This window comes from Eptesicus fuscus, chromosome 6, assembly GCF_027574615.1.
Source record: "Eptesicus fuscus isolate TK198812 chromosome 6, DD_ASM_mEF_20220401, whole genome shotgun sequence".
In the NCBI taxonomy this organism is placed as follows: domain Eukaryota; kingdom Metazoa; phylum Chordata; class Mammalia; order Chiroptera; family Vespertilionidae; genus Eptesicus; species Eptesicus fuscus.
This window is the reverse complement of record NC_072478.1, coordinates 62,042,713-62,065,945: the sequence shown is the minus strand read 5'-3', so window position 1 is coordinate 62,065,945 and position 23,233 is coordinate 62,042,713.

Genomic DNA, 23,233 nt, shown 5'->3' with positions numbered 1-23,233 from the left:
TTAGTCATATTTCTTACAATGATTATTATATGTATATGAACTAAATTATATTATTTAATACAACACAATATCATTTTTATATTTTGAAAAGTTGTTTTAGTCCATATTTGCACATAAACACACAAAAATTCTCAACATTTTTTTTTTTTTTACTTTTTAACTTATGGCTTAATTATTTTCTCTCTTTATATTTACCTTATTTGGTTATCTGTTTCTCTTTCAATAAATCCTATCTAATAAAAGAGTAATATGCAAATTAACCATAACTCCACTACACCCACAAGCCATGCCCACCAGCCAATCAGGAGTGAGCAGGAGGCTTGGGTTGCCCCAGCAATGGAGGAAGCCAAGCTTTCCGCACATCCTGGCCTGCCTTGGCCTCTGCTTAAGGCTACAAAGTTTTAATTATAGAAGATAAATAAATCCCAACAAAAATAGCTGCAGCCACAGAGCAAGCAGGAGGCTTGGCTCTGCTCAAGGCTACAAAGTTTCAATTATAGAAGACAAATAATTCCTAGATACCAGGGCCTCGGCTTGGGTCACTGGGGGGTATGACCAGCCTGCAAAGTACCACAGGCCCCTTGCCCAGGCTGCCCCACACCCCAAGGGAACCCCCACCCTGATCCAGGACACCCTTCAGGGCAAACCAGCCGGCACCCACCTGTGCACCAGGCCTCTATCCTATCTAATAAAAGAGTAATATGCAAATTGACCATCATTCCAACACACAAGATGGCTGCCAACATGTGGTCAAAGATGGCTGCCCCCATGTGGACACAAGATGGCTGCCACAAGATGGCCAGCAGTGGAGGGCAGTTGTGGGGGACTCAGGCCTGCAGGGGAGAGCAGTTGGTGGGGACCAGGCCTGCAGGGGAGGGCAGTTGGGGGCATACAGGCTGGCAGGGGAGCAGTTAAGCATCAAACAGGCTGGCAGGGGAGTGGTTAGGGGGTGATCAGGCTGGCAGGCAGAAGCAGTTAGGGGTAATCAGGAAGGCAGGCAGGCGAGCAGTTGGGAGCCAGCAGTCCTGGATTGTGAGAGGGATGTCCAAATGCCCGTTTAGGCCCAATCCCGGATCGGGCCTAAACGGGCAGTTGGACATCCCTCGAGGCGTCCCAGATTGTAGAGGGTGCAAGCTGGGCTGAGGGACACACCCTCCCCATGCACGAATTTCGTGCACCAGGCCTCTAGTATATGAATAAAATGTATTTTTAAATCTATCTCAAGATGTGTAGTAAAACAAATGAAACAATAAAGGTATAAACACAGTAATATCCAGTGTCTGCAAGAATATTGGGTAGCAGTGAGAATTATCTGGATGGGAAAGCAAAGCTCCAAATCTGGAATGTGCTACATCGAATTGTTACCCTAGGAGAACGAGAATCGGCTTCCCAAACTTCTCCTTTCTCAGTGGAAGCCAGAAAGATAGACTTTTGTTACATGTCCTAACTTTTATATGTTTTTTTTTTTATTGAACATTATCTGCTATAAAACCATTCTCTTCACTGAATTTATTCTAAGAGGCTCCAGATTTTGACTTTGCTGTTCATATGTAACTATATGTATTCCTCTTGTCAGAGTTTTCTTATATTGATATTGCTTAATTTAGAGGAATAGAATTACAGAGTGATGCTATGCTGTTACATGATAACTGTGCAATGTAGTTTCAGAAATTTGTAAACTTTATCCCCTCAATTATTATTCAGTGATTGCTAGTATGGTTGCTGTTTCAATCGCTGCTAAGATTTAAGTAGTACCAAATAATTGTCAAAATCTAATGAGCTCTGTTACTAGGCTGATAGGTCAAAATGATCAATAATGCCTCAAATTGGAACATAACTTCCTTTAGACTGTTTCCTAATTTCAACATGTTGTTCTATTACCAACCAACAGCCAAGATACCACACCAAAATATAAAAAGAAAGTTCTGCTAATTATGCAGCAGCAATGTGTCTATATGTCTCTGACCTTTTTGAAATTCTCTTTTGTCAGTGTTTCATAGAGCATTTCTTCAAAGACATAAAAAATAAACAACAAAAGGTCATTGTTCTAAGCTATTTTCATAAGTGATTAAAAGAAATGAAAAAGTGACTTAGTTCTGTATTTTTGCATTACTTTACAAATGATATATTTCAGTTAAACTATTTTTTGGAAAATTTTGTATTAAGTGTAAAGCTTATTAAATATACAGAATAACAGTAGCTCAGTTCTAAAGCCCTTTGGATCAGCCACTAGGATAACATAAACCTTTGATGGGTTTGCATGCTAAAGAAATCTGCCCTTTCTTTCTGATGTGAGGATTACATTTTCTGAACAGATTTTTGCACTTTCTCTTACGGGTTTTGCCAAATGTGGGTGAATCATTTTCATGCAAGTTTATAAAAAAGCAAAATGTTTTGTTAATTTTACAGATTAACTAATTATAAAATATATGTTCATCTCATATGCATATAAATACACACATTCCTATGTTAAGTCCTAGATTCAATAAATTTTTATTGAATTTCTGTCAATTGATAGACACTATTCTTGGCACTGGAGATACTGTAGAGAGGGGGAAAAGTACAAACATATGTCAAAGTGAGAACCCATCCCAGTGTTGAGGACAGGATTTACATATATCTATAATAATAAAAGCCTAATATACTAATTAGACCAGATGACCTTCCGGATGACCTTCTGGATGAAGCCGTGGAGGTGGGGGCCAAGGCAGAGGCAGTTGCTGCCATAGTGGGGGCCAAGCCCCTTGCATGAATTTCGTGCATCGGGCCTCTGGTATACAATTCAAAATATAATTTCATAGGGACCACAAAGAGACATTTCAGACAGAATAAACAACAATCACCAATACTGATATAGTTACAGAGTGACAGAAATAATAGGGGCTGGATTACATGGAGTCTTGTAATTCATAGAAAGAACTTGGTTTTCTGTTCTGATAATCTAAACTGATTCACATCTTAACAAAATCACTTGTATTGCTATGTTAAAAATACATGAGAAGCAGTGAGGAGTAAAGACAGTGTACTAATGAGAAGATGGTTACATAACATGAAAAACGTGATGAGAATGTGGCTTTGCCCAGGACAGTGACAGATGGTTAAATTCTGGAGATCTATCTATCTATATATATAGCCTGCAGGCTTTAAATTAAGACACGAGAACAGGGAAATCGCTTGCTATGTAGATATCTGGGGAAAGTGTTCCAAGCAGAGGGTTTGCGTGTCACTGCCTTGGGGTGGGGACGTTCCTGGAGTCCAGGAATAGCAGGGAAGCCACTGTGTCTGGGGCAGAGCAGATGTCAGGAGGTTAGGAGGAGATGAGGTCAGAGCAATGGCAGGGCCAGGTGAAGCAGGACAGAGTATGGTGCAGGAGAGAAAGAGACATCAAATATAGCAACAAGGTCTGAGGGCCTGAGCAACAAGGAAAACTGGGTTGGTTAAGAACTGAAATGGGTCGGGTGGAGGGGATATTCCTTTGGAGGTGAATATCAGGTTAGTTTAGCACAGGCTAAGTTTGAAATGTGGAGGCGTCACGCATGCTGTTAGATATTCTAGTATAAAGTTTTCATAAGGAAGAACTTGTCAGACAAGATAAATATCTGAGTTATCATCATTTAGATGAGATCACAGAGGGAGTGAGATAGAAGGAGAAGCAGTCCCCAGCCTGAACCCTGGGCTTCCCGTTATGTAGAGAGTCAGACGAAGAGGAGACAGGGAAAGAAACTGATGAAAGCCTGATCCATTAAGTGAAGCCAGGAATACCAGATTACTCCCTACTTCAAATGCTTTGATTTATTTTTAAGTGATAACCTAGACATATTATGTAAGTGGATGTATAGATTTCCATATGACTTCATAAAGTATTTTAGGACATATAAAATATGTAAGTAATATTTTAAGAATAAATTTATTATTGGATTATTCTGAAGTTTAAATGAGAAAGCAATTTAAAAAAAAACAGGTTTGTGCAGTAGGGGGGAAATGGGAAGTGATGCAGGACTTATAAGTGGATATTTTTAAAAATTCTTTTTGAATTTTGAAAAGTAAAAATATATTATCCTTCCTAATTAACATCAACATGAGAAGAAACAGATGCTGAAATTACTGGTTTTCAACCTGCTTCTGCATGGCCTTATTATGCCTACCAAGGTGAAAATGTTGACTCTGAAGAATGTAATTACATAATTTAAACTGCAGTGGTGGCAAGATTAAATCCTTGCTTTACTGATCTTAAAAGGTACTACATGTCTAGGTTTGGAAGTGGCTTTTGTTTATGAATTTCATATCTCTTTCTATTCCCTCTTTTATAATTTTTGTTAGATAAGGTTGGCAACACAGGTGTAAGTCAATACATATTTCTAGATTTTTTTTATTTCCCTCTCTTTAATACATACTATTTTATAGACCAGAAGGCATGTACCATCTATTTACATTTGACTGCTGATATTTCAAAAGACCAAATATAAAATACATTTGAAGATGCTTTGAGGTAAAGCAAGCCATTATTTGTCAGTAACTTGTAAATGTAAGTTAGAACCTAATTTAAGAAATATATTCTAAAAAAAAATGATTGCTCAAAACTAAATAAATTGCTTCAGTTAACATTTAATTATCTATTGAAAACTCAATTATCCTAACAATTCCTTTCACTCCAGATCTTTCTTAGTAATTAGAAAACTTTAAAAATGTAATTATTAAATCCTATTTGGTTTTGTAAATGTAGTGGATGAAATAACAATTTGCAGTTAAATATCAATTTAAGATATTATTTTAAATAATTCATACTCTTTATACTATGTAATGGAAATACATTATGGCTTTCAAATATATATTTTAATAAGCATATAATTCATTAAATGTAACATATTTGCCTGGCACGTTGCCTGGCACTGTGGAAGATCTGAAGTCATTTGCTCCATTCAGATGTTATTACTTAAATGCTGAAAGTAGCATTTAAATATCTTGCAAAGCCATGCAGATGAAGAAGTATATGAATAACGTAAAACATAGTAAAGAATTTAAGGAAGGGAGAGGGAACTTCTAGCCAGAAGGACCCATAAATGGTTATTAGGTTAAGGGTTAGGACTGGTCTTGCTGGGCCGGTCTCTCTAGATGTGGGGAATGGGAAGAGTAAAGGTTACAAGGTTGGAAACATTAGAGAGTTATTTGTTTTTGTCTGCAGTCTGAGCATAGGGCAGTATTATTTTAAATGTTTAAGCAGAACACACATTTAAAAACAAGATGTGCAGACAGTATATTATCAATATATGTGTTACAAAAAGAAATATATTTATGTAACTAGCCAAATGTGGTCTAATAGATGTGTTATTACAAAATAATAATTAATTGATTTACATGTTCTTATTTAGCTTACAAAAGAACAAACTTTTCAAAAGTTATTTTATTTTAAAGAAAAAGGAGTAAATATTCGAACATTAAAATGCAATTCCTGTCCTTTTTTGTATATAGAACTAGAGGCCCGGTGCATGAATTTGTGCACTGATGGGGTGTAGGCAGCCCACCCCAATCGGGGCTGATTGGGCTGGGCCGGCCATGGGAAGGGCCACAGGTGATTGGCTGGCTGACTCCAGTCCCTGGTCGAACTCTCAGTTGAGGGGACAATTTGCATATTAGCCTTTTATTATTTAGGCTCTATGTTTCACTTAGTATGTGATTTGCATCTATGTACTAGTAATTTTGATAGGTGTTTTTAATGAGTTGTGCTCAATAAATTATTTTATTTTAGGAAATTACAAATTTTCTCATACATGCTCTGACAGCTAGGAGGAGTGAGCTATATTTGATTATTAAAAATAAAAAGTTTTCATCCTGGCCAGTATGGCTCAGTTGGCTGAGCATTGTTCCATGTGCCAAGAGGTCACTGGATTCCCGTTTGGGGGAGGGCTTGCAGCAGGAGGCTGCCTATTGAAGTTTCACTCTCTTTCTCTCTCTTCCTCTCCCTTCAGCTTCCTCTCAAATCAATAAAAATATTTTAAAAATTAATAATAAATAAAAATGAAAAGTTTCTTCTGAACATGAAACACTAATCCTCTCCTAATTCTCTTTATAAAATAGCTTTTCCTTTGTGGTACACAATGATGTGTTACACTACACATAGGTTCAGTGTAATAAATTTTACTGAAGTACTCGAGTACTGGAGTCATGATAAACTTTCAGTCCTGGTTGAACTGTTTACTAGCTGTCTGACCCTTGTAAATTAAATTCCCTAGAACTTGCTTTCCTCATCAGCAAAATAAGGAGAATAATATTCCCTATGTAATTAACTTGTTTTTGAATAAGATGACCATTTTACATCACTTGGAAATGGTCTGCTACAAATAAGAAATAAGTAATATATATATTTTAAATATATCTACATATAAAATATTTTAAATTAAAAATATTGAATAGATGCAACTTATTGCTAAAGTTACCAGTCATATTTTACATTAAATCTTTACTGAGATACACTATTATGCAGCAATTATCGCAACATATTTTGTTGTGTTATATAAATTATTTGCGAAGGAACTCTTCTGGAACTTTGAAAGGCATGTTTTGTTGTATTTCTTCTCTTGACCCACATTGACAGGTAAATCAGGTTCTCCTTTATTCTCTCAAGGTCATTCCTTCCAATTGTGCATTCCACTTGATATTCAGGCTTGCAAACCATCCTTTGAAGTTGTAGACTTGTCTTATTCCTGATAGATCTTAAGCTTCCTTTAAACTGGAGCGAAGTTTGTGTAACAGTTCTAATCACCAAAGAATTCTTTCCAACCAGGGTGATTTCCCCACTACATTTTATGGACTTTTTACTATCTCATAAATGAAGAATAGAAGACTTTTAAAAATGTATTACTCATATGAAACTTTAGTTACATTTGCAGACTTCTGATCATTGTAGTCATTTTTAAATGATGTTTTAGGAGGAAAATTGAAAAATAAAACCATAGGTCTTATGATGATTTTCAATATTCAACAGTAGAAAATAAATTACTTACATTAATTTGTCTTCTATAAATAATATTTTGGAATACTTTTTTGCATATTATTAAGGAAATTAATTTTTTTAATATAATCTTGATACTCTCCTAAGAATACTCAGGAGAAAATCCTGTCACAATTTTTTAGTTTCAGGACGTATTCATGCAAGCTAGGAAATTCTTCAAAACATAATCACAGGACATAATTTTAGTGCATGAATCATTTTTGAGTTATTTTGTATTTCAGTCACTTCAATTTAAGGAAGAGAATGCCAGAAACTTATCAAAGGTTATATTAGTTCTGTTTGCTAGAGCTAGCATTTGGACCTGGAGGTGTGTGTGTGTGTGTGTGTGTGTGTGTGTCTCACATTTTGTTCACAAAATGAAGCATAGTTAACACATTATATTCCATGCTACGCATATTCCATGCTGCTTTTCTACTTAACAAAATATGTAAATATATAATGCATCCTAGAAATCACTGCATATCTGTTCACAAAGAGCTTCATTTTTATGCCTTTATTATTTCTTCTTTTAAATGAGCTCCTATTTGTATTTATTTTTATATAGTTTATATTTATTCATATCACCAATAGAAAGTCATTTAAGAGATTTCCAATGGTTTGCTACTACACATGATGCTATCATAAAAAAACTGTGGATATGTTATTTTATATGTGTAGAGGTGATTCTTTAGGGCAAATCTCTAGGAAGGAGATTTTATTTTGTTTCCTGTATAGGAAAAACAAAAAGAAGAGCCCTATACAGGGAAAAGAAATATCAGGGAAAATTTATTAGCCTATAACAACGGTTTCCAATCTTTTTCATCTCATGGCACACATAAGCTAATTACTAAAATTCTGGGGCACACTAAAGATATATATATATATTTTTTTTTGCTGACCTAACAAAAAATGAGTATAATTTTGATTCATTCACACTGAACAGCTATTGTTGTGTTGACTGTTGTCATTTTTTGTATTTGACAATCAAAGGGAAAACAGATAAGTTCCCCTGGCTAAATAATCAGGCATTGCATGTTTTAAAAATTCTTGTGGCACCAGTTGAAAATTGCTGGCCTATAGAATCCCACCTGCTTCTTCTAGCAAATAAACTCCGTGGCACACAGGAAACCCTTCCTTTGAGAACGGTTTTCTCTTCTGCTTAACACACTTCATGGAGGCTACAGTCACTACTACCTGATTCATTTGAATAAGGATTTGCTAACTCAAACATCCTTGTCATTTACCTCGAAACATTAAATCCATGTAGGGGAGGAAAGTTATTATTAACCTGACCATGAAAAAAAAATCAGTAAGTTAAAAATTCAGTATATTCTAATGACAACAAGAGTATGTTTGTTTATTGACAAACTAATGATGAAGTATGGAGAGTAATTCCTGCATGGTTCAATAAAAACTAAACCTATCCACAATAAACATAATCCTCTTAAGTCGCTCAATAATGGCTTCTGACATTGACATTCATGGTTTTATAACTCTCCTCTTGAAGATTCCAACAAGCTCGATAATATTTTTTAAACATGTTCTGAAAAACAAAACAAACAAAAGGATTACTGTTACACTCTCAGAAATAAAAATGCTTAACCCTACCCAACTGTACATAGCAGAAAGTAAAGAAGCATGCAATGTCCAATTGAAACTATATTAAAAATTTAGATGAACAGGATTACCTAACATGGAATGCAGCCAGGAGAAGGATAAAGAATTTAGAGTTATCATAGAGGAATAATGTGCAGATACAACTGCTAACCCAACCCAAACCATCAACTTCTGTTACTAAATTTTAATTTTTATATTTTTAAAATTTAATATATATGTATGGGTAAGTTATTTCAGCGCTGGTTATGATGAAGGATTTACTTATTGCAACTGCAACACAATAATAAACATTTTCATATGAAAAGACACTATCTGAAGTTATTTAACCTGAGTTGTATTCTTTCTTCGAATTCAACTAATTTTATTTCTTTAGTAACTAATAAGTTTAAAATTGGATGACACAACTTTTATTATAAAAATTATAAATTGGCATGTAGTTTTAAAATTGAACATGCATAATCTCATAGCCCTAACAAATTGTTTACATATTTTCTTCTTATATGTATTTATATAAGTATGTTATATCATTTAGCATATATATTGTGAAATATAACTTTGAATCTGAATATATTTTTCTTCAGATATTTTACATGAAGTACAAATGCAGTTCATATGATTTTCAGTAGATACTCTGGGCTTCTATTTAGCAGGAGCTAAACATCAAATGTGTACAGATTTTGAGAGATTTTTGATACTACTTTCCATCTTACTGAAAAACACAAAGCTACATATGACCTGTATGCAATAAGGAAGACCTATAATGTTTGTTATGCAAATTCAAAATTTTAAATGATAAATCAAGATCTAGCCTGACATAGATCATTCAAGATCGAAAACTGAGTCTCAGAGGACTTGATAGGCTTACAGTTAGCTGGTGGCAGAATCAGGTCTTGAACTCACACCATTTGCAAGTGTTTTATTCATTATCATACACTTTCTAAAGGAAAAAAAAATCCAGTTAAATAGCTCTGTTATCCATTGAAAGATTACTCTATGATAAAATTACATGGAAGAGAAAGATTTTGAATAAATGCTTCCTTTCAGTTATTTTACTGCAAAAGCCACATCAACTAGTTGCTAAATTCACTAGAAAATTTATGTTTTTAGTGGAAAATGCCATCCATATTACTTTCATGGTCAGTTAAGCCTACCAATAAAGATATCAATGATCAAGCAACATGAATAATAAAGAAATACAAAAATTTTTGAGCAAATTATAAATTACTCAAAGTTTTTGAGCAAATTATAAATTACTGATGGAAGGGTGTAGGGAGACAAGCATTTATAAAACAGCTAAACAATATTGCAGTTCAATCTGGTTAGTTCATAGAATATTTACACAGTATTTTATAGTAACAATTTTGTTCATAGCCTGGCCAGTGTGGCTCAGTGGTTGAGCATTGACCTATGAACCAGGAGGTCACAGTTTGATTCCTAGTCAGGCCACATGCCCGGGTTGCAGGCTCAACCCCCAGAGAGGGGCATGCAGGAGGCAGCCGGTCAATGATTCTCTCTCATCATCGATGTTTCTATCTGTCTCTCCCTTCCTCTCTCAAATTAAAAAAAAAAAAAGATTTTTTTAAGTTTTGTTTATATTATCTCGAGCTTGTATTTGTTCTTTAAAAAGAAGAGTCAGACAAATTAGACCAGGCAAGACAGCCCATTGCTATAGTTAATAAAATTCAGCCTCCCGAGGCAAAAGCTTCAGGGGGCAGGTGGAGTATAGATCTAGGATAGATTGTGGTCCACAATATTTAACCTATAAATTCCAACTGTGATAATTTCTTGCAGTAATTATAACCCATCTGTGAGATGACATTAGGCCACCTACTTTATTAGAAAGAAGCATTATGTCATAGGAGTGTCTGTGGGTTTTCTATCAGTACAATATAATTCAAAAAGACATTTATGGTCAAATAAATTGCAGAAATGTTCTTGTGAAGCAGTCAACATAATAAATAGATTAAGAAGAGGATAATATGTAACATTTTTCAACCCAGAAAAATCTAGTCCTTTATTTACAAAGCTCTCCTGTTGGTGCACTGTATGCTTTGGATCTAAATCTTGTTCACTTCTTTATAATAACGTTCGTGAAAAGCATATGCCATCTGCAAACATATATACAACTAGAGGCCCGGTACATGAAATTCGTGCATGGGGGGGCGGGGGGTGTCCCTCAGCCCGGCCTGCACCTTCTCCAATCTGGGACCCCTTGGGGGATGTCCGACTGCTGGTTTAGCCTGATCCCTGCTGTTAGGGATCAAGCCTAAACCAGCAGTTGGACATCCCTCTCACAATCCAGGACCGCTGGCTCCTAACCTCTCACCTGCCTGCCTACCTGATCACCCTAACCGCCTCTGCCTGCCTGCCTGATCACTCCTAACCACCTCTTCCTACCTGCCTGATCGCCCCTAACCACCTCTGCCTGTCTGCCTGATCACCCCTAACCACCTCTGCCTGCCAGCCTGATCGCCCCTAACTGCACTGGCCTGATCGCCCCCCAACTGCCCTCCCCTGCCTGCCTGATCACCCCTAACTGCTTACTCCCCTGCTGGCCTGATTGCCCCTAACCGCCTCTGCCTTGGTCTAGCCACTGTGGCTTTGTCTGGAAGGAAGTCGGATGTTCGGAAGATGTCCAGTCCACCCAGTCTAATTAGCATATTACGCTTTTATTAGTATAGATGTCAAAACCAGTACAAAATGAGGAACAGCAGTTCTCTATTAGCCTTCATAGTGTGAAAAAATTTATTTAGAGTAGATTGTTAAAGAAAATTTGCCTTATTTTATGAGCTATTCAGAAGTATGTTTTTCATTAAGTGTTGATTTTAGGAAATTATTACAAAAATGAAACCATCCTTTCTTGAGGGTTAAAGTCAACATAACTTTGTTGACATAATTAGAAAACCTTTCTTTTATTGGTCATGTAGTCCAAACCTATGTACTATATTGTTCAGTTAAAATAAAAAGAATAAAACAAGAACCAGTTCCTCGCATGTAGCTGCATTTACAACATTATGTGACACTGGAAAAGTGAGTAAAAACTATGTGATTATTTAAAAGGAGTAGTTTACAAAACAGAGCCTCAAGAACTTAGGAATTTTAAAAAATTTGCATCAAAGCAGTAATATAGCATATTGTTTCTCAATTTGTGAAAGATAATCAGGTCATGGCAAGATTTCTGCTCTGTGAAAGACAAAATTCTGTGTTATCCAAGTGGCTTTCCATAGAGCTGATGGTGGGAAGGGGAAGTTAGAATCTACATTTTTAACTGAAATATTTTTATTAGGAAAAAGAAAACGTCTATATGGTAATTGTATGACTTTACAAAGAAATAGAAAGGGGATTTAGTTACTTTTTATTTTTTGTTTTTCTTAATTTCTTCACATAATTGTACACACTAGGAAAAAATTACTTGTTAATTTCCACTAATTTTTATATAGTCATATTTAATTAGCTTTTTACCATTAAATTAACAGTTTTTCTATGTTGATCTCATTTTTTCCTACAGTTGGATGTGTTTTTTACTAGTATACTTGCTAAGCATGCTGATAAATTGAATTAAAATACCTTTGTATAGCTTCTTTTCCTCATTGAACATATCTGGGTGCACATACATATAGACCTGAGCTTCAGAGATAATTTACATAAGGTGGTGATAGCCATTTTTCTTGATGTCCACTTCGCAAATGATCATGGGTAACATTAACTTATTTTTTAATTTCCATGTCACTTCACTAAAGCAGGCAAGATATTTCTCTCAATATCCAACTCTAAAAAAGCAACTGTATAAAACCTACAGAAAAAGATAAATGTCAAATACAATTGCAGAGCTACAAATCTGAACTTGTATTTCCAGTTTAACATGAGAGAAAGTAATAGCCAGTGTCTATGATACACCAAGTAATGGTAGCTATTCCAGGTAGGATTTGCATTTTGTGGGCCCCTTCATACCCACCAATCCAGGACTGGCTCTGTTAGAATGCAATGTAGGTCAGAACTCTGTATATATAGAGAGTGTTTCTATGGCATAGTTCCCTAACAATTAATGCAATATTGTACTCTTCTTTGGATGTTCAAAATATTATTTGGGAGTTGATGATCAGAACAACATACCGATACAAAATCAATAACACATGTAATGCCTAGTGTGACTCAAGCCTTTACTTACTTCACAAAGTTGCTATAAAATAAACTGAGAAAGCTCTTTAGAGACTTAAAAATATTATTAAATGTAAATATCTGAAAAAGTTGTATCTCTCTGAAATTGGCACATTTCACTTTTGCCATTTTCCCTTCTTGTACAGACTTCCTGCAGTGTTTCAGAATGGTTGAACTTTAAATTCTGCTCTTCGAGGAATCTTTAAATTGTCTACTGTTGCACAAGTACTGATGTATAATGCAGAAGGTTTACAAGACCTCAAAGAATTTTAAAACCACTGCACTGATGGTTGAGTGGGATGTGAAGTATACCAGTTGTCTTTAAGCCACTAATAAGAAAACAATTTTTACTTGGTTTAAATAGGTGCCCTCATTTGAGGACAGTTCATGGGGCTTAAAAAATGAGCATAACAGCCAGAGGTGCAATAGCAGCCTGATGATCTAGAGAAAGGCTGGCAGGAATGTATAGCCCTCTAGCCCCCTTCAGCTCCCAGCTCAACCTCCTCACTCTTTCTCCTCCAGAGCTGCTTCTGCATGTTTAATTTTAGTCCACCACCTACTCATTACTTGAAAAGTAAAGTAAAAGAACTCTTCTGGTAAAGTCTGATACTATCTCTAATAATAAAAGCGTAACAGGCTGATTAGACCGGGCATCCTTCCGGACGTCCTTCGTCCAGACAAAGCTGCAGCGGGTGGGGGCTGCGGCAGAGGCTGCAGAGGCCCCTGGCCTCGGCGGCAGAGGGCGTGGGCCGGGGCCAAGGCCCTTGCACGAATTTCATGCATCGGGCCTCTAGTTCTGTAATGAAGTTCCTAAGACTGAGTGTGATATCTGGTTAACAATATGGTATAGAGTCATTGTTTTCCAACAGTCTCATGGGTTTCCTAAATTCCAAGATGCTGCTGCAGTTGCTGCATGTGTTTTGGGTGAAACCAACTAGATGTGACTCCAGACACCCCACCTGCTTCAGCCTGAAAATAAACACAACAGTTTTATCTGTTTTACATAGCATTAGTATAACATTCAGATTACTTTATTTTGATTAAAAATGTTTGGGGAAATGTGAATTAATGTAGAATTTTTTGCATATCAATAAATTTAATCTTGAAAAGAGAAGTTCTGTATTATCTATAACTAGAGGCGTGGTGCATGAAATTTGTGCACGGGTAGGGTCCCTAGGCCTGGCTGGCGATCAGGGCCAATAGGGGCCTTCCGGCTGCTGGCTGGGGCCTTCTTTCATTTTGTGCCGCCCCCCGGTGGTCAGCACACATCATAGCGAGTAGTCGAACTCCCAGTAGGTTGAATTCCTGAGGGGATAATTTGCATATTAGCATTTTATTATATAGGATAATAAAAGGGTAATATACTAATTAGACCAGACGTCTTCTGGACATCATTCTGGACATTCTTCCTGACAAAGCCGGGGCTAGAGGGAAGCCAGCCGGGTCCTGGGTCCCTGCAGGTGGCTGGAGGAGGGAAGCCCGGGTCCCGGGTGCCTGAGGAAAGCCAGTGTCGGCAAGTCAGGGGAAGGAAGACCTATGCTTGCATGGATTTTCATGCATTGGACCCTGCTCAATATAAGATGGGAAAACCTGTACTCAGATATAGTATAGGTGTTACAAACTTAAACTCCTAAAATACATACAGGGGTGGGCAAAAAGCAGTTTTACTATTGTTACTTTGGAAAAAGACATGCAGCAGGTTATGATTATTATAATGGCTTTATTAACTCTGTGTTTTGTGTCCTCAAAACCATAAACCTACCTTTGCCCACTCCTGAATTTGTTTTTTAACCTAAGAACAAGTAGTAATTACTTGTTTTTTTAAAGATCAAAGACTCAAAACTATCCTTGTAACTAATCAGAATGTAGGAAATCATACTTTAAAAAAATAAAGTCACATTTTAAAGAATTATTTTAGATAGAAATGGTAGAGATTCCAACCCATTAAGTTAAAAATGAGAAATATGTACTCTTTTATGCCACCAAGCTATTAAAAGATCAGAGTGATATTGTCCTTGAAATAACTGCATCCAGTAACTCGAACTCACTCACTCTCTCTCTCTCTCTCCCTCTTGGCCCTCACTCTCACTCTCCATCTCTAGTTCATCTTGGCATGTGTCTAATTCATAGCTTCCATCTGTTCTGTTGAAACTAAGATTTCTATATTTTGTAGAAAAATAGGACCACAAGCAGTTCTGTGGTTTAAACCTTTCTCTTTTATACTTTCATAATCAGAGCGGAGTAAGTATTCCTCTAGGCCTTGGTGAATGCCTACAGCAACCCAGTGAAGGCGTCTGGTTGGACTGGCTTGTCCATCCTCAGATCACAAAATTAGGAGGCTAGGACACTATGACTGGTTCAGCTTGTGTCAATTACCCACCCTTGTGAGTGGAGGTGAGAAATGGTATCTCTTCCGATAAGAAAGGGTGAAGTGGCAGACACATAAATATTTGGCAATTGTGTCTTGAAGCACTACCAAGATTCTTATGATGAGAACATCAAAACTATATTTTACTGTGCTTTGATGAACAATTGCTTCAGAATTTAACTTAATCAAAGGAGCAGAAAACTTCATCTATTTAATGTTTCTAATTTTTCTTCTGAGGATTCTCTTGACAAAAGCCTTAGATAAGTTAATTCCGTTTGGTACATCTTTTAGACACTTATTTTAAATTAATAATGTTAGATAAATAAATACAGACTTATTTGCCTTTTTTTCTTTACATTTAAGGATAACTCAATACAGGGTCAGGTAATGGATTAGTACAAAACCATTTTTAGAAGAGCTCTCAGTATATATATTAGAACCATTCAAAAAGAGTTATTATTAGTTGGATCACTGTGAATGGTCAATAAAAATTTTCTTCCCTGACCATATATTTTAATGCTAGATAATAATCAGTTTCCCCTAGAGCTCTCAATCTTATTCTTATTCATTTCTTTCTTTATTCCCTGCCTTCTAGGCTCCTCTGTATAACATGCAGTCAACATTATTTGTTACTTTTTTTTTTTCTTCAAATGGTAGGAGAAATCTCCTTTCACAGTAAAAAAAAAATAAAAAATAAAAAGCAATCTGTCACCATCTTACAGATTGAGGTCAGTAGGAAAATGTTATTCCGATTAGTCTTCTAAAAACATCACTTTAAAAATCAGGTTTTTAAAAAAGTTATTTTCCTTTTACAAAGTACAAAGTAGGAATAGGACCTTCTTCTGATTGCTAGGTTAACAGTTTTACTCACCTTATCTTCATTATCCTCTTAAAGACTAGATTTTAAAACAATTTTATAAGTGTACCTGCTGTGCAAAGCCTTTTTCTTCTTTTGAATTTGATTCTGAAGGCATCAGAGTTTCAACACTGAACAATAGATACTTGATGGAGGGAGCAGATAACAGTGTCCTGGAAAGATGTTAAGGACTTGACCAAGTCTCTCAGAGTAGCCTTTTACCCAGCACCAGACAAGTAACATTCAGAGATGGAAACACAGAAGTAAAAGGTGGAAGGAAAGGCGAAATAAGTCACATATGTGAAGAAAATTAGAAAAATAAATGGGAGTAAATTCACCTCTTCCACAGTTTAAGAAATTTGCAATTAGATAAAGCATTGTTATAAGTATTTTTTAGTTTTCTCAGCATATACATATGCTCTTCAGATAAACATGATTGATAAATACTAGAATTATTGTCTATTCTTTATGATCATGGTTTGAGATAATAGTCTATTGCCCTAATTAGGTTATGTCCTTATTTTACAAATGTAGGATATTCATTCTTTTGGTTACATTGAAGCTATTAATGACACAGGCACAGTTTTATTTTAAGAGTTTGGGTAATAAAGGAGTTTTTAATATAACTGACTTGGGTGCTATTTTTCCAAGCCAACCATTTTATTATTATATTAATTTCATTGTGAACTTATTTTTGCTGAGCTAAAGTAATTATTGTCTGTTTTAAGGCAAGTGAAAGTCTGACACTGTCCAAGTGGGGGAGGTGAAAAACACGTAGAAAAAAGCCTTAAAAACAGTAATGATAATAATAATTGCTGGGAGTTCCTAGAGGAGAAGAGAGCTTGGCTGTGTCTATAAATGAGTAGCACAAGGGATCCCTGTAATGGAACTATTTGTATCTTACTGTGGTAGTGTTCATATGAATCTACACATAAAATTGCCTGGAACTATACACATACACAGACACATCGTGCATCTAAAATTGATGAAATCTAAATAAGGTTGGTGGATAGTAGCAACATCTACTGTTGTAAAACTTGAGAGAAATGTTTGAGCTATTATTATACTACTAGAGGCGCAATGCACAAAAATTCATGCAAGAGTAAGCCTTCTTTCCCCTGGCTGCTGGCACCGGCTTCCCTCCTCCTGCTGCCGGCTGGCACCCAGGACCTGGGCTGGCTTCCCTCCAGCCCTGGCTTCGTCAGGAAGGACATTGGGAATGACATCCCGAAGACATCCAGTCTAATTAGCATATTACCTTTTTATTATTATAGACTAGAAGCCTGGTGCACAAAATTCGTGCATGGAGGGGGAGTCCCTCAGCCCAGCCTGCACCCTCTTCAATCCAGGATCCCTGTGGGATTGGGCCCGAAACGGCAGTCAGACATCCCTCTCACAATCCGGGACCTCTGGCTCCTAACCGCTCACCTGCCTGCCTGCCTGCCTGATCACCGCTAACTGCACCCCTGCCAACCTGATCACCCCTCACTGCTCTCCCCTGCCAGCCTGATCGCCCCTAACCACCTCTGCCTCAGCCCCCACCACTGTGGCTTTGTCCGGAAGGACATCCAGAGGACATCCAGAAGACATCCAGTCTAATTAGCATATTACCCTTTTATTAGTATTGCTAGTGTTTGCAAGGTGTTACTATTGGGAGAAACTGGTTGAAGGTATATGGAATCACTCTGTATTATTCCTGTAACTGCATGTTTATCTGAACATCTCAAAATAAAATTTTAAAGTAATATGTCTTTTAGAAAGCAAAAATGAATTATTTGAAGGCTTGTTTATGATTCATGAAAAATGTTGCAGTTGAGGCTGCCCAGGAATTCATAAACATTTTAACTTATTGCAGTAACAGCCACTACAAAAGCAGTACAATATATGTCGTAAAATATATAAAATATTTGGAACAGTCCATTAGCCAGGCTATTATATTCCATGGTAGATTAGGTCATTGTTCCCCAAATATTGCTCTCTTCCTCTTACCTCTATGGACTTTGGCCATGTGACTTACTTTGACAAATGGATTGATAGAAAAAAATGTGAGGAGAGGCTTGAAATGTACTTGTATGGTTGGACTTGGCCTGTTCTCCTTCTGCCTTTGCCAGGAGAAGGAAATACCCCCACAAACCCTCTGGTTCCAGAAGAATGATAAATGCAAGGAACAGACCTAAACCAAACCCATGCTCAAGAATTGATGAAAGCCATAGATCAAATAAACTCCAGTCAAATGATAGGCACAAGAGTTAGAAATGAGTTTGATTTGTTTGCCACTTCTTTTAGAATAGATTATTATATAGCCTTATTGTGCCTAGAGTTGACTAACAAAACAAACAAACAAAAACCAAATAATTGATGAGAATAGATTTCAAGATACTCTTATTGAGATTATGGTTTAGGTAAAATAGACTGTGGCATGGAAGCATATATCACAGCAGACAATTATGAACTATCTACCTTCTCAGAGTTGAACGTGACATAGTTTAAATTAAGTATGAATCTTTATCTTTTCAAATTTTCCCTTCGTGTCCTTAATGCTTTATTTTTCCCCTACTCCTAAATTTATAAGATTTTTCATTGAAAGTGAAAGAGTAGTTAGTAAATTAAGCATCTCTCCCCGCAACAGTTTGATCTTGATTTTTCCACTATGATGCCATGAAAAAAATAACTTTGCCACTCTTTTTTAATGCAACACCGCTAGTACTTAAGCACTTAGTAAATATGGATATATGTTGAATAATTATTCAACCTCTTTACTTTCCTATTCTCCTATAAATGTGTTTACTGAGTTAAGTATATCACTCTCTGTTTTTATAGAAGTCAATATTGATAGGCAAATTGCCTGGATTTTCTGAAAGATATGCTTGCACATTTTGTTTATTGTGCTACCTTGTATAATCACATACATGACAATTTCTCTCAATTTTTACATGAAACAAGACAAGTATTGGTTATGATGAATTGGCATGCTTTTACCTACTGATAAAAGAAACAGAAAACAATAACATTTCTCCAGTTTGTTTTGTCTTTCAGGAATGAATCCAATTTAATGCTCAATAATAGTAACTCTGTAGTGTTACTACTCATATAAGAAGCATAATTGTAATTACCATTATTTCTTTTAACTAAAAGAAATAAAATACTTTCTACCAAATAAAACTGCTTAAAAATAAACAAAATCTAACACTTTTGAGCTTCTGAAATCAATATTATTTCATCAATTTAATCCTTTTATCCTCCTAAGAAATATGAAGGCCTATAGTGTGTCTCGGGCACTGTGCTAGGCTAGAAATGAATGTTACATCATCATGGAACTTACCTTCTTTGGGAAGACTAAAAAAACAGTATCATAGTAGAAGAATATCATGTAAGGAAAAATATCCTGTAAATAAATTATATCTAGAAAATTTTTACTTTAGAAAATTAACTTTCATTTGTAATGCTAACAGCAAGACACCCAGGTAAAACATACATGGTGTCAAAACAAGCCAAAGGAAAATGGTTTGGGCAAAAAATGAAATAGGATCGCAAGTCAAATTTATAGAAAAGATTCCTTTATTAACTTTTGGTCAAAAATATGTTTGTATATTTTCAGAAAACAACTCCGAGACCATGTGGATTCCTGCAACAGAGAGGAATTGACAGGAGTGCTCAAGCCATGAAGACAGAAGAGAAACAGTCCAGAGATGGAAGACGCTGACAATGCCTTTCCATACTAACAGTCAGCAGATGTGCATCACTGCAGATTGCCCAGGACCAAACCAGAGAGGATCAGACCTGCATTACTACCATTTGTCCACCATCCAGAACTGAAATATCATTGCTGTTATGTACACATAAAGAACTCTTGGACATAGAAATTGGGACTCAAAAGAACTGTTGGCCCAGAAAGAAACTCACTATAGACTGATTCATTTGCCTCTTAGCATAACCATTATTGCTTGTCTCATTTTCGGTTCCTATAAGTGTATTCCTAGTATCACATGAGCTCACTCATCTAGGGGAAAAGATGAACAACATAGACTGAAGAACAAGAACAGCATCGATTAGACTGTCAGACCTCAGAGGGAAGGTAGGGGAGGGTGGGGATAAGGGAGGTAGATCAACCAAAGGATTTGTGTGCTTCCATATGAGCCTAACCAGTGATCACGGACAACAGGGGGGTGGGGGCATGCGTGTGGAGGGGTTTGGGATGGGAATGGGGGTGGGGGTTGAGGACAAATATGTGATACCTTAATCAATAAAGTAATTTTAAAAAAAAAAAACAGTATCTGGGATGCAAATAAGTGATTATGTTATTTTTTATAATAATAACATGTTCTTAACATAAACTAATGGGGAATGTGGGGTTTTGGAATGGATATAGGAATTGGGATGGAGCAGAATGCTGCAGATATGGCTAGGACTTGATATGCCAAGAAAATACTAGAAAAAGGGAGGACTTCTGAAAGGAGTTATGGCTTCTGGGGCAGAAGGAAAAGAACACAGGAAAGGTCTAAGCTAAGGAAGAACTCGGGTTAGTCCAAGGACTACCAAAGAAGAACTAACACTTGTGTATTAATCAAGAGCTAACATTGTTTGAGGTAATCTTGGAAAAGTAAATGAGCTGAGACATGTAAGGGTTTGTGTTTAATTCTAAGGGCAATGTAAATCTACTGAAGAAATATAAGTAAGGAAATTGCAGGTTCCTACTTACGGTTTCTTTAAATAACCCTCTTTGTGAGGCAAATTACTGAATCTAAGTAAGTTAGAAAACTAGTACAATTACCCAGATGAGAGGTAGTGATGGTCTGAACCTGAGTTTATGAAATGTGACCTAGACTAAGGGATAGTATTAATAACAATAAGTAAAACTATTAAATTGAATATTTATTTTAATCCATGAGGTTAAAGTTTTAAAATAGTTTATTAAAATTAATTCTGAATCTATATTTAAAAGTAAACTCTGGCCAAGAAAAAAATATGATGATAATCCAAAAACTTACTTCAATAAAGTCTAAAACTATTATCAGAAAATTTTATCTATTTACTTGTTTATATATCTATTTAATCATTTTTTAATTTTCCAATTATAGCTGACATACAATATTATATTAGCTTTAGGTGTACACTCCAGTGATTTGACATTATATAATTTACTAAGTGATCATCCTGATAAGTTTAATTCCCATCTGACACCAGACATAATATCAAGAAATTTTACTTAGTAGACCCCAAGTTAATGATTATATGACATTTAATGTATAATTGGTTATTAATATTAGAAGGTGGTAGTAATCAATTGAATAATGTTAGTGTAATGCATTTTATCTCTATTGGGCAACTTTATATATAATTCTAATTTATTTGAGTTATTGGCAAAATGTCTTATGGATAGATACAGTAATACCTATATTTAAAAGGCATACATAAAGAAAAAGAAAATTGTTTTGTTTTTTTGAGCTTTCTTAAATTTGTTTGAAGGAATTGAATAAAAGCTAACACCATTTAAGAGACCACTTATAATTCAGATTTTAAGGGGTATTTGTGCTTCTAGATTTAGATGTAAAGAGATAAATATTGGTTGAAAGGAAATGGGTAGAACTATAGCTCTCATTTAGTGATCATAACAATTTATGGTAAATAGTTGGAACTTATGATTTAGTCAAGTAGACTCATTTAATTCATTCCAAATCATAAAGCAATTGTTGGTATCTTCAAATAAGAGGCTCTAATAAAGGGAGCTCTTCAATAGAATTTCTACTGATTTATATTTTAAAATTCAGATTATTTCCTGTAGGGGAAAAATGATTTACTTAAACTTCAGGGCTTTTTTTCTAATAAAGGGGAAAACTGGAAGATTTTAAATATATTATTTCCTTATAATTTGAAGAAAGTGCTTAAAATATATTTCCCATGCACCACAATTAAGCACGACTATCACACTAAATAGTCAAAGTTATAACAGAGGAAATAAATGAAGTATCATAACCAGCAAAACATGCTTAGAACTTATTACCAATTTCAATGACTGGACAACTACAGAATGGCTGTCTTCAACATGACTGTGCCTAATTTGAAGTTCACGGCTATTTATTTTAAGTGTACTTTTTAGTTTAAAAATATATTTGGCACTTAAAAAAATGCAATTTCTTGTGAGATCTTTGAGTATACATACTAGTAGAAAGACTCAAGATTTTAATAGCAATTAGTAATGTTTTCATTTATAGATATTTTCTCTCTGTGATTGAACTTATAATTTCACTTCTAGTCTTAAAGTAATAATAAAAGTGGACTACATTGTTTTAGGTTTATCAATTTATATTATCATATGGGATAAAATACAGAATTTGATAAGAAGGTGGGAAATATCTGGAATAAACTAAAAATACCTCTGCAAAAGTATCCATGTTAGTCATACAAAAAGGCAGTGGACTTCTGTGATGATTAACTTTTAAAAGGAGAGTTGCCCGGCTGGTGTGGCTCAGTGGTTGAATGTCAACCCAGAAACCAAGAGGTTGCTGGATCGATTCCTGGTCAGGGAACATGCCTGGGTTGTGGGCTCATTCCCAATAGGGGGTGTGCAGGAAGCAGCTAATTGATGATACTCCTCTCTAACCAATGTTTCTATCTCTCTGTCCCTCTCCCTTCCTTTCTCTCTAGAGGCCTGGCCTGCAGGGATCAGGCTGAAACTGACTCTCCAACATCCCCCAAGGGGTTCTGGATTGCAAGAGGGCAGTTCTCAGGTGACATACACCAGAATCGGGCTCCCTCCTCTTTGGGTCTGGGATGTGGGTGAAGCAGATTTGGGGCCAACAGTGCTCCAGCAGCAACCTAACTCATGGCTGATTCCTCCAGGAATCAGGCTCCCTCCTATACTGGTTGGAGCGTCTGCCCCCTGGTGATCATTTTGCATCATAGCTACCAGGTGAACAGTCAGACAGTTGTTTAGGCTTCTATATATATAGATATTTTTTAAAAAAGGAGAGCCAAGTTGACATACAAAATTAATCATCAGAGAAGTCCACTGCCTTTTTGTATGACTATAATATATGTAATATATAGTGTATATATAGAAAGTGTATGTATTTTATATCTGTGTATATATACCTATATAAGAAATTATATTTTTAACTGCCAAATATATTTTTAAACTAAAAAGTACACTTAGAATAAATAACCGTGAACTAAGAAACTTTATTACTTTGAAATTATAATTTTTCCATTTTATTTCTAGAAAATTAAACCCTTTAAATTTTTACCT